Consider the following 17,042-nt stretch of genomic DNA (forward strand, 5'->3'; position numbering starts at 1 on the left):
TCTATATTATTTATTAATAGCAAGCTACAGCATATATAGATTAGCAGTAGACTCCAAGACCCATAGGGCCCATGGACAACTGCCTAGTGTGTCCATGCATTAAGATGGCACTGCCCATGTGAACTAGTGAGATAAACAGAGTCAATGTCTTGACTAATCTGCTTCATCAACTGAGTTGTGAAGGTGGTCATGCCTTACACAAAATACAAGCTGCATGCAAAATAGTTGAGTGGATTAATAGTTCATAGGTCTGGAGTTCAAACTTGCAGCAGGCAGTTTGAGTATCTCAGTGCTGAGCACTTTACTCTACACAGCCTCCATTCACCTGAGCTGTCTAAAGTAGGTATCAGGGTCTGAGTCAAGACAAGGGTTATTTAACAGGCACTTAATGCCATAAGACCTGAACAAAGCAATGGCCTTGGGCTTATGAGCTACTTATATTTACAAGAATATATCTCTGGCACAAATGTTGACTTACAAAGGTTCAAGAGGAACATTAATAGCATCGATCTTGCTAGTCTAAGAGGGTCTGCAAAGGCCTTGGACACTGTCCTTTCCTCCATATCCAGCAAGTAGAAAAAAGGTTTAACCTTTTGAATGCAGAAAGCAGATATATTTGCTCAAAATTTTATTACCATTAGCTGAAGAGAAGTGTTACGCCACAGCTTTGCAAAAAAAACTCTTCTAATACTGCAATAAATGGAGACACCCCCAATGACATGACACTTTTTACAAAAAACAATATCTTAGATTTTCCTAATTTTTTTTGCATATTTCATTAAATATATTTTTTACAGAGTGAGAATCAAATACTTTTGGTAGCGTATATGAAAACTATACCTACATGAGAAATTGAGAAAGTATTGCAGAAACAGAAAATATCGATTCTATATTTTTCTTGGTGGACAAGTAACATTAATACAAATAAATGAACATGAAATTTAATTACACAAAGTGAAATAACTACATCAAGGGTCCCAGATAACTAACATCTTACTTTATGGTGCTTATAGTCTCCACAATAAATAATTCAATAACCATTATAACATAAAGAGGTTTCTTCATTTTTAATGACAAGTAAGGATGACTAGAGATAAAAATCTTAATCTTCTTCTGATCCTTTAAAATGTCAAGAGATGCTGTGTTTTAATTTCTACACTCCTTGATTTAATGTTACATCAGTGGTGGATGTTACATGCTAACATCCAGTAAACAAACTGTCAAAGCATTAGGATCAACATTATTGTTGGCAGACAATGTCAGTGGACGTCTGAGCTAACTAGGTTTTCATTCATACATGCTTTCAAAACTAGTGCCATAGTCTTGTGAATAGCAAATCAGAGTTTATTTCAGAATTGATTGATTCATTGATTGACTGATTGATTCCCATATCTCAGAATTCACAATATAAAGTACAGCAATAAATAAATAAACCAAAACAATTTTTTTAGCTTTCTAAAAATATCTTAAACAAATATGTTAATGGCTGTTTTGAAAACAAGCAGTATACTGGCCAACAGCCAAATAGAACTGAAGCAAGAAGAGCGAAAAGAATTCTGTCCTAAATCATATTATCTGAAACACCTTCAGGCAACCCCACTGAAGTTAAAGATAAAGGTGGATTGATCAAACGCTAATGCCAATGATTTTGGCACAATAATATTTTCAAGACTAATAGTTAACTAAAAAGGAGAATATCTTCAGTAACTCTGTGACTGAATGATTAAATGGTTGGAAGCCAAGAATAGCATATAAACACATTTTTATATCTATTAAACACAGGTGAGATATTCAACCAATGATCTGCATGAAGAACTTACATTGATAAATGAAAACAAACTTTTCATTATAGAAGGTTTGTAATCAAGTGATGTTTGTTTCTCTCAAGTCAAATGACCTGTCTAACCCTTCAGCTAGCTTATTTTACATATAGACATAACAGAAAACGTTTCTTTTTTTCTATATGACATCAGTTAATAAGTAATCATATGTAGCCAGTTTGTCTTTGCTTGTCAGTGCCTAGCCATGCTCAATAAAAACAAGCTTTTCTCCCCATCTTGAAAGGGAAAGCAATTACTGACAGGACACGAAAGAACATGGCTATTGATAAGAATCCAGACAGATGTGAATGAATTATTTCTTGGTACTGAAGACAAAGTTTCATGGCTAAATATTCTCACAATAATAAAAAAAAAACTTATTTTATAACTCAAATTATTTTCTTTGCTTTTCAAGCACTAAATTTTACTTTGGTAACAAGAAAAAAAAAGAAAGAGAACATTTGGTTGCTATCTGAAGCAGAACATTTCTTTTTATTTCATTCGACCAGACTATATATTTGGAGTAAAAAAATTAGTAGTAGAAATATTTTTGGTATGTTAAATAACTCTTCCCTTGTATTACACTCTGAACACACCAATCATTTTTTATATAACATTGTAAAGTAAATTCTGTTCTTTGCTGTTGTGCACGGATTTTTTTTTTTTTTTTTTTTTTTTGACCAATGAATGTGTACAGTACTCTGCTGGTGAACTAAATTTCAATGAATTTAGGTCTTGCAATCTTTTGACTTTGCTGAATTAAACTTAACTTTTTGGAAAACTCATTTTTAGTTTTTAGTTAAACTTAGTACTTATTCTATTGGTCTCTTGTGCTAAATTACTAAGTTATGGCATGGGGATGTAAACAAACCAAAACCGATTATCAAGCAGTGGTGGGAAGCAAACACAAAAACACAAACACATAAATCACCAAAACTACCTTTTGGTTGGCCACACTACCTTCTGTACTTGCGTGCTAAAAGGTAGTACACTTGTGGTTCCATAACTGAAGTTCGATCTTGATTGCTCCAGTTTCCTTTCTTGTGTTACAGAGTGAACACGGCCACTCTGCTGGAAGTGTGCACCAAGGAAGAACAGAGATCAGTAATCCAATTACTCTAGTTTGAAGGTATGTCAGAGGCTGAAATTCATTGCAGGCTTTCAATGCGATATGGGGACAGTGCTTTGCCATGTAGAAGTGTGTATGAGTGGATCAAGAAGTTTAAAAATTGTTGGACAAGTGTGAAACATGAAGAGGGTGCAGAATGCCCATGCTTGAAAGATGAGTGACCATCGATGAGGTGGAAGGTTCTCTGCAAATTAGTCATGGTTCTGCATATGAAATCATCCATGTCTGTGCATGATAGGTGTCGAGAGAGCTTACCAAACTGCATAAGTGTAATCATGTGGAGATCTGTCAATGCTTACTCAACCGCTACAATGGTGAAGACAAAGCTTTTCTTTGGAGAGAATAGTCACAGGAGATGAAACCTGAATCCATCACTTTGAGCCAGAATCCAAAAAGCAAAATATGAAGTGGGAACACAGAATTTCCAGTGAGAAAGAAATTCATGACTCAACCTTCCGAAGAGCAAGTGATGCTAACCATTTTTGGGGGATGCAAAGGACCTATACTGAAGCATTACCTGGAAAAGGGGTTCTACAATGTAGGCTAAAGTGAGATGCAGATCAACAAACTGAAACCAGCAATTCACACCAAATGCCAAGGTCTATTGTCAAAGCAAGTGTTATCGTTGCATGACAATGCACACCCACATACGACTGTTCACACTGTTGAGTTTTGAGTTACTGGACCACCTTGCATACAGTCCAGATCCAGCCCTTCCAACTATCACCTCTATGGATTGCTCAAACATCTTTTACAAGCTTGTTGATTTGCTATGGATGAATAAGTTCAGGAAGCAGTGCAAAAATGGCAACCTTCTTCTCCGATGGAATAAGCAAGCTTGTGGACCAGTGGAAGGAATGTACATGTACATGGAATAGGAACTATTTTTTTGAACAACGAAAGACACAAATGGAAAACAAGACAAACAACACAAAAAAACACAAAAAAAACTGACCCATCATATATATATAGATACACAGACACACATACACATTTATATATATATATATATATATATATATATATATATATATATATATATATATATGAATGTGTGTGTGTGCATATATATATATATATATATGTATACACACACACACACATGCACACACAACAGGCTTCTTTCAGTTTCCATCAACCAAATTCACTCACAAAGCTTTCATCAGCTCAGGGCTATAATAGAAGACTCTTGCTCAAAGTGTTAAGTAGTTGGACCAAACCCAGAACCATGTAATCAGGAAGCAAGCTTCTTATCAGACAGTTAAACCTGTGGGGGTAAGGGCAATGCCCATGACTTGTGGGAGGTAAATATCCTCAAACCAGAGACCTGGCTCAAATGTTTGTTGCAGAGTGGAATCTGTTGAAGGTACCCATGGAGCCATGAGGTGGTGTTGTTAAACCTGGTGAGGGTTAAAGTGTCTATGACAATCCAAGAAGTCCATGGTGGGATTTGAACTCAGAACACAGAATGCTGGACCAATTACTACTATGACATTCTAACAACTCGCCAGTTCTGCCATCCTAGACTGGTAGTTGATTTATCAGCCCTAGAAGGATAGCAGGCAAAGTTGACCTCAGTAGGATTTCAACTCAGAATGCAACTCAGAATGTAAGTACCACAAGGTATTTCTTCTGCTGTTCTATTCACTCTGCCAATTTGTTGCTCTAAGAGAGGTCCTTAGTGGAACTTAAATATAGCAAGGTATTTTATTTATCATCAGCATTCCAGTCATCTTTAGACAGCCATACAGATAGTTTCTATGTCAGTTCCTTCCATTTTCAGGCAATCACAGAGTAACAAATTGATTTTATTTTGTAAGTGAACTTATTCATAAAAGCCCTCTATTCAATGGGGCTTCATGAAAAAGCCCAGCAATGAAGCCACATATTTTAGAAATATACTCATCACATGTATGGAGATTAATGTGGGAAAGTGATTAGTTAATAGTTCGTATGTCAAAACAGGAAACAGCTACAAGGAGTGAGCTCTTGAAAAGCACTTTTATAGCAAAAGGTCAAAAATGTTCTGTTCTGTATTGATTTATGGGAAAGATAATAAATAGATGCAGGCATGGCTGTGTAGATAAAGAGTTCGCTTTACAACCACACTGTTTCAAGTTCTATCTCATCGAATGGCACACTGGGTAAGAGTCTTCTTATCTAACCTGAGGCTGTGAAGCTTGTAAGTGGAACTGATGGATAAAAAGAGTATATATGTAGATGTGTGTGTGTGTGCATGAACCCGTATGATTGCTTACATTCTGTGTCCTAACATGCAAAGCAAAGAGCAAAAACAACAAAAAAAAAAAAAACAAAGCAGTGATATCAGTTGACATTCCTTGTTGAAAAAGATCATCTCAGACTTTTACACTTTCAAAGACAAGTGGAATTAAAAAAATATCCATTACTTCAAACGCAGACAAGAGTTATTCAGAAAAGGCATCTGGCTATAAAACAATGCCTCCATACATATTTGTCCAACCCATGCTAGCACGGAAAAATGGGTACAGAAATGAATGAAGTACTGCTGATACCATTTTATCTCTATCTGATATATATATATATATATATATATATATATATATATATACACACACACATAATGGTGTCAAACCCACCAAGATATCTGATTGGGTAGCTGAGGATGGGATGTTTTCTGATTAAGAGGTGTGTGTTTCATAAGAATCTCAGCCACCAAATTCTTTGGTAATACTAATTGTAGTGATTTCATTGTTTCTTTTCGGGAAGAAGGTTGGAGGTGGGGTGCATGTTAGAGTTTTGTGAAGGAACCACTTATGGTAGTTAAAAGTTTTTATATGTGAGAGTAGTTTAGTTTGGGACCTTGTGAAATTTAATAGCAGAAGTGAGGCATCGTTGCCATCATCAGTTTAATGTACTCTTTTCCATGCTTGCATGGGTTAGAAAGAATTTATTGAGTAAACTGCCAAAAAAATTATGCCTGACACATGCAAGCATGGAAAAGTGAACATTAAAATTATTATCATCATCATCATTATTATTAATATTATAATTATTATTATTATTAGAGTGGCAAGCTGACAGAAATGTTAGCACACTGGGAGAAATGCTTAGCGGCGTTTTGTTCATCCTTACATTGTGAGTTCAAATTCTGCCAAAGTCAACTTCGCCTGTCATCCTTTCGGAGGTCAATGAAATAAGTACCAGCTACATATTGGGGTTGATGTATTTGACTATCCCCTCCCACAAATTTTCAAGCCTTGTGCCTATAGTAGAAAGGATTATCATTTTTATTATTATTATTATTTGGGTGGCGAACTAGCAGAATTGTTACTGCGCTGGATAAAATGCTTAGTAGCATTTCTTTCAACGTTACATTCTGAGTTCAAATGTCACAAAGGTAGTCATTGCCTTTTATCCTTTTGGGGTCGATAAAATAAGTACCAGTTGAGTACTGGGTTCGATGTAATCAACTATTCTCTCCAACTGAATTTCAGGCCCCATGCCAATTGTAGAAAGGCTTATTATTATTATTATTATTATGATGGTTGGCAGAGTTGGTAGAATATTGCTTTAGCTTCTTTACATTTTAAGTCTAGATCTTGTCAAGATCAACATGCCTTTGGATCAACAACATAAAGTCCGAGTCAAGTAATTGGGTTGATTTACTGGACTTGCTCCTCCATACCAGTTTTAAGTTTTCTGCTTTTATTAGAAACAAAGATAGGCAGAATAACTAGAGCATCAGGAAAAAATACTTTTAAGGTATTTTTTCTGGCTCTTTAATGTTCAGAGCTCAAATTCATCTGACGTTAATTTTGCCTTTTTGTTTTTAATCCCTTTGGGGGTAGGGGGTCAGTAAAATAAAGCACTAGCGAAGTACTAGAGTTGATGCAACTGACTAACCTTTTGCCCAACTTCCCCTTTCATCCTTTAGGGACTGACAAAATTAAAAACCAGACAAATACTGAGGTTGATAATATTGACTTACTTCGTCTCCCAAATTTCAGTCCCTGTACCAATACTAGAAACATTATAATTATTATTATTATTATTATTATTATTATTATTATAAAAGCAGCAAACTGGCAGAATTGTTAGCATGCCAGACAAAATGCTTTGTCTTTAAGTTCTGAGTCCAAATTCCACCGAGGTTGACTTTGCCTTTCATACTTTCAGAGTCAATAAAATAAGTACCAGTTGAGCACTAGGGTCAATGTAATCAACTTACCACCTCTCCCAAAATTGCTGACCTTGTGTCAAAATTTGAAACATTATTATTATTATTATTATTATTATTGTTCAGTAGTTTTATTTTTGTAACGTGCTTTCACTTCACTACCGAGCGCAGCTCTGTGCGCCTTGGGTATGTGCTGTGGTGCTCTTATGTTTACTGTATTGAAAGTGTTTTGCGTAGAATGTGTGCAGTACCCAGTAGTGCAATTTTCTGTATGTTATATATATTTGTAAGTCCTGGTGTTTTTGTTATGTATTTGCCTGAATATTTTTTTTATTATACCTAAGGCACCTACTATGATAGGAATTGTTTCTGTTTTTAGATTCCACATTCGAGTTATCTCTATTTCCAGGTCTTTGTATTTTGAAAGTTTTTCCATTTCTTTTAGAGAAACGTTGTCATCTGCTGGTATTGATACATCAATTAGAAAGCATTTTTTTTCTTCATGATCTTTGACAACTATATCTGGTCTATTTGCCTTAATTTCTCTATTTGTGTGTATTGGCATATCCCAGAGTATGGTTGCTTTCTCGTTTTCTGTGACCTTTTCTGGCGTGTGTTTATACCATCTTTATTATTAATATTATTATTATTATTATTATTACCACTATTATTAAGGCAGCAAGTTGGCAGAATTGATAGCAAATAAGACAAAATGTTTAGTAGCATATCATGTGTCTTTATGTTCTGAGTTCAAATCCCGCTGGGGTCAACTTTGCCTTTCATCCTTTTGGGGTTGATAAAATAAATACCAGGCAAGCACTGGGGTCGATGTAATCGACTAGCCCCCTCCCCCAAAATTGCTGGCCTTGTGCCAATGGTAGAAAGTATTATTATTATTATTATTATTATTATTATTATTATTATTATTATTATTATTATTATTATTATTGCAGTGTCTTTTATGGTTACAGTTCACAAAATAAATATGAATTACAAAAATTTAAGAACTGGTAGTTTGAGAATAGTTTAAGAATTATTATTATAAATTGATAAAGAAAATTTAAAAAGATATGTATATATAAAAAAAAGGATGCCAACATCTTAGAATTTTATTGTTTAATTTTGATCTAATTATAAACATTTAGTGCCCAATAAATTACGATGTGACTATAGAAATATGGTATTTTTGATATTTATGGTCTTTGAAAGCTAAATTTCCTACACAGATTCAAATAATTCAACTGAATAAAACCATTTTCTCTCTTTTCCTACTCTCTCTTACCTCTCATACAATATCACAATGATAAAAATATAAAAAAGCAACAAAAACAAAAAAAAAGCTAGCAAGAGTATTTCCACATCTAAAAATATTTCCCTTAATGGTTATCAATAATAGACTTGATAATCTTAATAGAAAAGCTTGTTTTTGGAGAATAATACTGTTTTGGTTTTGTCTGTTAGTATGTCTTGTACTTTTCATTGTCTTTCATTTTTAATCTTTTTCTTTTTTTTTTTCTTTCTTTCTTTCTTTCTTTCTTTTTTTTTTTTTGTCTTCAAGACTTTCAGAATGCACTGCCACTACTGGGCTGCTGAAAGCACCAAGTCACACATTCTATCAAATTGTGCCAGAGCGTTTAGTTCATTTGAGATCTGTCTGATGTAATGTCTATATATGAATGAGCAGTGTGTAATGCTTTGTGTTATGTGTGTTCACATGTATTCATGAGTGTGTGTATTCGTTTGTAATCTGTGTGAAAGCAGTAGAAAATGAAAATAAGAGAGAGAGAGGGGGGGGGGAGATAAGGATAAAAGAAAGAGAGGGGGGATAAAGATAAAAGAGAGAGAGGAAGAGGAAAGATAACAAGAGAAGAAATACCATTAAAATGGTAACTAAGCCATCCAGGTGGTACCTTCAGAGGGCAGTGCAGAAGTTCTGAATCTGTAGAGATCTTTTAAAATTGATTTGGTTCATCATAAATTCTCAGAGGGTGTGTATGTGCATCTCTATAGGGGTTTAGGTGTGTGTGTGTGAGCATGCTTGTGTGTGTGCGTGTGAGTGAGTGTGTGTGTGTGACAGAGGGTGGGGGAGAAATGGAAAAATGTGTAGTGTGATAGAAATAGAAATAAATACTTAAGTTGAACAGTTGGTCTGTATTTTTAAAGGAGATAATAATAATAATAATAATAATAATAATAATAATAATAATAATGAAAAGATACAAAGAGATTAGTTGCAACAAGGGAAGATATGAGTCAAGAGAGAACAGTAAATGGAGTGAGCAGAAGAGAGAGAGGGGGGGAGAAAGAGAGAGGGGGGGGAGAAAGAGAGAGGGGGAGAAAGAGAGAGGGGGGAGAAAGAGAGAGAGAGAGAATGAGTGAATAGGTTTAAGAAGAATTGTCATGACAGACAGATTTCAAAATCTTTGGACCAGACCATTGGTTTCGGAACGCTTTTTTATTATTTTTTACAATTTTTTTCTTCATTTTGTTCAATACTTTTGTATCGTCTGGTTAAGCTCCTCACTGTTCAGATCTCACAAAATGTGTGTGTGTGTGTATGGTCCGGTAAATGTGTGTTTATAGGAGGAAGAGAGAAGGCATTGATTTTTATCTTTCAACATTCAAGAGACAAATGAAATGAGCAGCAATGATACAGACTAAAAGTAATCAAATATATACACTTTCCTTCTGCCCTGCTCCCACCACCACCACTACTATCTTTGTGACTAGCAAAAATATATAAATAAATAGTTTTTGTTTATAATTTTCTCTCCACTTAAATAATTTCATATCTATATTTACTATTTAGATCAAATAGTAGCTAATTGACACCTCTCACTTGCAGGGTCCTCATATTCAGGAATGAAAAAACAAAAACAAAATATATATATATATATATAATGAGGTTTCATTGCAGCTAAAGAGAGACTAAGTTGGAAGAAAATATATTATTGATATCAAATTTTGGCACAATGCCAGCAATATTTGTGGGACTGGTACCTATTTTATCAAACTCAAAAGAATGAAAGGGAAAATCAACCTCAGTGAAATTTGAACTTAGAACATGAAAATGAGTGAAATACCACTAAGCATTTTTCCTGGCTTGCTAATGATTCTGCCAGCTCACCCCCTTAAAAAAAATGACAAAATATAGTACAAATACAAAGTCTTATTGCCAGAAAACCACCCATAGATATCTTCTGGCTTTTGGCCCACAAGTGCACTGCTTCTTTTCTGTATGCTTTCTACAGTATCTAGAATGGCCTCTGCTTCTGCAAGGCGACTGGACTCAATCCACCTCTTTGCCAATCAGGCATCTCTGATTCACTTATCTTTCCTCCTCTCATCAAGTTTGTTCTGACCAATCTTGCCCAACTAGGTCCCACACTACTCACTAAACCCAGTTCCTTCCTTCCTAAACTGTTAGCCCTCTAGAATTCTCTCCCACTTTATATCATCATCATCATTGTTTAACATCCGCTTTCCATGTTAGCATGGGTTGGACGATTTGACTGAGGACTGGCAAGCCAGAAGGCTGGACCAGGCTCCAATCTGATCTGGCAGAGTTTCTACAGCTGGATGCCCTTCCTAACACCAACCACTCCAAGAGTGTAGTGGGGGCTTTTACATGCCACCGGCACGAGGGCCAGTCACACAGTACTGGCAACGGCCACACTCAAAAGTGTTTTTTATGTACCACCTGCACGGGAGCCAGTCCAGCGGCACTGGCAACGACCTTGCTTGAATACTTTTCTAACGTGCCACCAGCACAAGTTCTAGAAGGCAACGCTGGTAATGATTACACTCTAATGGTGCTATTTACAGGCCACTAGCACGGAAGCTAGACAGCTGCTCTGGCAATGAACACGCTCGACAGTGCTGTTAGTGCTCCACTGGCGCGGTGACTAGTCATCGAGTATGGTTCAATTTCGATTTCGATTTCACTTGCCCCAACAAGTCTTCGCAAACAGAGTTTAGTGTCCAATGAAGGAGAGGTTGGCATGGGTGCCAGTCGTCGGATTCGGTTCGATTTCGATTTCAGATTCAAATTTCAAATCTTTCCTGCAATTATTGATTTATAAAGGTCCAAGAGGAACATCAATGGCATCGGTCTTACTTGCTGTAGGAGGGCCTATGAAGGCCATAGCCACTACCCCCTACCCCCCACCACAGACAAAAAATTCAAATGGTTTAAGTCAGGGGTTCTCAACCATTTTTATCTATGGACACCTTTGATTGCTGTTTTTTCACACATTAACTTGTTTAGGTTGAACTATGTAAAACGCTAGAGAAGAAAGCTACTGTTTCTTGCAAGACATACCAATATGTACATCTAAAACAAAATATTTTCAGGGGCCCTTAAAATACCCCCAAAATCTTGTTACGGACACTCAGGAGCCATATGAACCCTGGTTGAGAATCACTGGTTTAAATGGTTTGGGCCTACCCTCACACATGGTCATGAATGCTGGTTAATAACCAAAAATGGTACGAATACAAATGGCTGAATTTAGGTTTGTATGAAGAATCTTAAAAGTAACATAACCTGTAAGGATTTATAGCTCTTGGTTGAGTTGCTACTTCTCTGCATGGATAGGCCACAGATCCAATATTACAGAATGTCACAGGAAAGAATTACAAAGCAGAATATTCAAGCCAAGCTAACCAGCAGGAGACCTAGGGGTTGACCAAGAATGAGATAATTGGATAATATCCAGTGTCTCAGTTGGTCATGCCCAGGAATCCATCTGGAAAGTTTAATGATGGCTGTTTCTGATAGGACCATTGGAGTAGGTTCCTGAGGACTCTACCCCCATGAACCTTCCAGGAACGGTGAGCAGAGATGATGGTTGGATGCATGGATGGTTTGTGTTGTTGTTGTTGGCACTCCGTCACTTACGACATCGAAGGTTCCAGTTGATCCGATCAAAGGAACTGCCTGCTCGTGAAATTAACGTGCACGTGGCTGAGCACTCCACAGACACATGTACCCTTAACGTAGTTCTCGGGGATATTCAGCGTGACACAGTGTGACAAGGCTGACCCTTTGAATTACAGGCACAACAGAAACAGGAAGTAAGAGTGAGAGAAAGTTGTGGTGAAAGGGTACAGCAGGGTTCACCACCATCCCCTGCCGGAGCTTCGTGGAGCTTTAGGTGCTTTCGCTCAATAAACACTCACACTGGTAATCGAAACTGCGATCCTATGACCGCGAGTCTGCTGCCCTAACCACTGGGCCATTGCGCCTCCATGATGGTTTGTATACATAGAATAGAAAATAAAAATTGTTCAATACTTTCAAGAATTCCTTGAACAGAATTTTATAGATTAGCAACATACACTAACACAAATAAATTTAACCAGGAAATAACTGCATGCCTTCAGTCTACATAGCTGATGATGAGTGTCACAAGCATTTCAGCCGTATGTAAAGAACCCTCCATTCAATACACGGGCAAATGATCAAATCTACAAAAACCAATCGATTCAAGCAAGAACGGGAAAATGGATAACAAAGAGATTAAGAAGCACCACTGTTTCTTCTCTTCTTCCTCCTTCAGTCAGCAACTAAGGCATGTTTCAATGATTTTAATATCTTTACCTTTACCATAATCACCACCACCACCACCACCACCATCACCACCACCGCCGCTGATGCCAACGTCACTACTAATACCACAACACTGCTTGCATCCATGATCAACACCAGCATCAGTATCAAGACCACCAACACACATGAATATCATCAACAGTAACATTGAAATCACATCTGCCACTACCACTGGCACCACCACCACCACCACCACCACCACCACCACAGATACTATGGGGAAAAAAATAGTAAACCTGCTTAAATATTCTAGCTCATTTCCTTCTCCAGAAACAAGAATCTGTGCTTTCATGGATCATATAAAAAGATACACCCACAAACACAGACACACACACACACACCACACAACACACACATACATATATATATATAAAATTAATATATATATATAATTAATAAATATATAATTAATTTATATATATATAATTAATAATAGTAATAGTATGACAACAAAAGAATGAATGAGACTTCGATATTATGTAAATAGAGGAATTTATCTGTAATATAACATGTGACAATTATTCGGTTGCCATAATAAAACTCTGAGTTTCGGATGTCGGGGCGGAAAACTGCTCCGGCATCTCGTCAGTTATTAAGACAAACAAAAATGCTATGAAAATGACTGTTAAACGAAGGGAAATTACTATGTAAATGACCGTTATTAAGACAAACAGAAGAGCTATTAGATTGACCGTTAAATAAAGGGAAAAAAACTCGAAAGCGGAGAAAGTAAAAGACGCTCATAGAATTTGCATATGGGCACGTGCATACATATATATGTGCGCACACACACCCACATACATGTGCCTATATGCATATGCTCACTCACACTTGCGTGAAACACATACATGCACACCTACACACACGCCTATATAGCTGGATAATATGGTTGTTTTTCTTTTAACCCAGTGTCTGAAGCTCAAGGTGTGATTGTTGAACCTGGCTTTAAAATTCCCCTCTGTGAAACCCACATATTTCTTTGGCGAAACTATGTCCTTAGTGGTTGTAGAGTCTATGGTGGCTTCATAAATGATGGTCTCGGACATGCAAGCTCTATTTAGCGGGCACAAATTTTTATCCCTGCATGAACAGCTGGTTTCATTTTGTTGTTTTTGTGTGTTGTGTGTGATTATATTTTTAAAATTAGTAGTTGAGCTAAAACTGATTTTTAAGTTATGTCTATTGAAGAGCTTTCTGTAACTATGACTGATTGGAAAATGCCCATCTATAAGTGATAAATATTTACCTACATTAAAAGTTATTAAATTTATATATACATACATACATATATATAGATTAGGTTGTCTCACATAAAATATTGTATTTTAAATGGGTTTCTTATGAGTCATCTATAAATGGATTTTTAATGAGTTTCTATGTATATGCCTGTTTACTCATAACTCTTTTTCTTTCCAGACAATACCAATATTCAAAATTGCTACCACAGCTCTTATGACAATGTTGACAACTGAACAATACTGAGCTTTTGGTAATGAATCTGTTGATATTAGAACTGTTCAGAGATGGTTCCAAAGATTTCGTTCAGGAAATGAAAGCCTTAAAAATTATCCAAGAGGGAGACCAAAATCAGTTATTTGGTATGATGAATTGAATGCTTTGATTAAACAAAATCCAAAAACAGTCTGAAAAATCAGATCAGAACTCCAGACATCTCCTGCAACTGCTTCTTGACACTTGAAGAAAATTGGAAAAGTCAAAAGGATGGATTCATAGAAACAGACACCTTACAGTATGTTCCATGTTGATTTCTAAGTTGGAAAGAGAACCATTTTTGTACTGATTCATTATGTGTGATGAGAAATGGATACTCTTTGATAACAGTAGGAAGACAGGACAATACTAACATGCAAGAGAGTCACCAAAACACTACCCAAAACCACTATTGCACCCTAAAATGTTGATGATCACTGTATGGTGGTCAACAAAGGGGGTTACTCATTATTCATTTTTGCAACAAGGAAAAACTGTAACAGCAAAATCCTGTTTTCAGGAAATAGATTGTATGCATGAAAAATTAAAAAAGAAGCAACCCAGATTAGTGAATAGAGATGGCCCAATTTTGTTTCATGATAATGCACAGCCTCACACTTAAGCTACGTTCCACAAGTTGCAAACCCTGAATAATGAAATTTTGGCACACTCTCCTTATTCCCCTGATATCTCGCCTTCTAATTATGATATACTTAAACACTTCAAGTTTGCTATATGCCATAAAGGATTCTTAAATAAAGAAGAGGTAATTGAAGCATTTGAACAGTTTATCAGTGTAAAACATAACCAATTCTTTAAAGATAGAACATATGCCTTAGAGGAACGTTGGATGAAGGTCATAAATGAACATGGATATTTTGATTAAATAGATAAATATTCTAACAATTAAAAAACAATTTTACACACACACACACACACACATATATATATACATATATATATGTATATGTATGTATGTATGTGTATGTATATATATGTATATATATATATATTATATACATATATATATATATGTGTATATATATATTATATACATATATATATGTATATATATATTTATATAATATATATATATATATATATATATATATATATATAAATATATAATATAGATATACATGGTGTGATCCAGAGAGGAGTGGACAGCATGCTGTGACCAGCGGTGTCAAATGGACACCCAACGGACTGGTCGGCCAAGGTGATCAAGGTGATATAATCAATTTAATGTCTACTTTCACATACTTGCATGAATTGAATTATGGTGCATTGGGCTAGTGTTTTACTGATGGATACCTTCTTGTCACCAACAACCTTTTACTTCCAAGCAGAGTAATAATCTCCCAGTTTATCAAACAAACAACCCAGACATGTTTTTGTGGTGGACTGCAAAGCAAACAACACTGTCGAGAAGCCACTGTTTACAAACCAGTGAAGGTGAAGGAAATATGAACAAACACAAATGCACACAAGCACAGACACATATACATATGCATAAGACAAGCTTCTTTTAGTTTCCATTTAACAAATCCATTCACAAGACTTTGGTTCATCCAGAGCTATAATCAGAGACAGGATGGGCATCTGGGGTCTTCTACAATAGTCCTGAGCCAACCAAAACCTTGTGAGTGGATTAAGTGAACAGAAACTAAAAGAAGCTTGCTGATGTGTGCATGCACATGTGTATGTGTGTGCCTTTGTCTTGGCATCGTGTTTCCAAGCAGGCATCGTGTTTCCAAGCAGGCATCGTGTTTCCAAACATTTCCCCATGACCAAATGTTTTTCAAGGAAGACCAGAAAAGAATGACATTGATTGTATGGTGGTGATACTCATTTACAACCGTTACATGATGTCAAGAGAAAAGCACACACAAAAATGAGCTTTTAGTTTCCGTCTAAGGATTCAGTTGGGTTGGGAGTATCATAAAAGACATTTGCTCAAGACACCACACAGTGGGACTGAAACTGAAACCAAGAGGTTGGTAAGCAAGCTTCTTAACTATATAGCCATATGAAGACATAAAAATCAATCTTACGTCTTCTAATTGTTTGAGGTATTCAGTAGAGAAAAGTGGGCTCATCAAATATTGTTTTGTGTGTTGCAAAAACAGAACCATCATGTCGGTACTTCAATAAGGGGAGAGGGAGGAGAGAGAGAGAGAGAGAGAGAGAGAGAGAGAGAGAGAGAGAGAGAGAGAGAGAGAGAGAGAGAGTCAGGCAGACAGATTGAGTGATTATGTATAATGATTAGATTTGTGAAGTTGACAACTTTTGTCATTCTAAATCAGTTTGATGTGATTACATTCGGAGTTTGTTCTAGAGCTTGACAGTTGTTGCTATTAAGTATATTAATGATTCTTATAAATTATAAAAACTGAGAAGTCCAGAATCAACCCCTTAACAACTAGTTTAAAGTACATATTTACAATGTCTTTCAGTGTTTTGTTTAGAATATTTGCAGCAAATATTTCTCAATATACTTTAATGTAATCTCAACCAAGGGCAATTATTCATTAATAGAAAGTAAAAAAAAACTAGAAAAATAAAATAATATAGACATGGTTTTTAAAACTACCCACAGAGTTACAAGTTAGACAAGTCCAAAATTACTATTTATGTTATTTATGTTGTTAGCTGTATGTTTACTCACAGGTAAAGGGGTTGGTAGTACTCAGGGAATATGGAGTCATTTCGCTTTTCAGAAATGTTCTATGTAGCTCTAAAATGTTACATTCGCACACAGACACACAGACAAAACAAATAGTGCAATAGAAAGGACTAGTATAGAGTTCTATGAAAACAGTTAAAAACAGA

General features: G+C 35.9%; 1 protein-coding gene across 1 annotated transcript in view; it reads right to left on the minus strand.

Moving 5' to 3' along the window:
- LOC106883925 (tetraspanin-15) overlaps positions 1 to 17,042 on the minus strand; it is a 109,167-nt gene that overhangs the window by 60,575 nt on the left and 31,550 nt on the right. The gene's annotated exons all lie outside the window — the stretch shown is intronic.

Source organism: Octopus bimaculoides, chromosome 9, assembly GCF_046866305.1.
Source record: "Octopus bimaculoides isolate indiv1 chromosome 9, ASM4686630v1, whole genome shotgun sequence".
Classification (NCBI taxonomy): domain Eukaryota; kingdom Metazoa; phylum Mollusca; class Cephalopoda; order Octopoda; family Octopodidae; genus Octopus; species Octopus bimaculoides.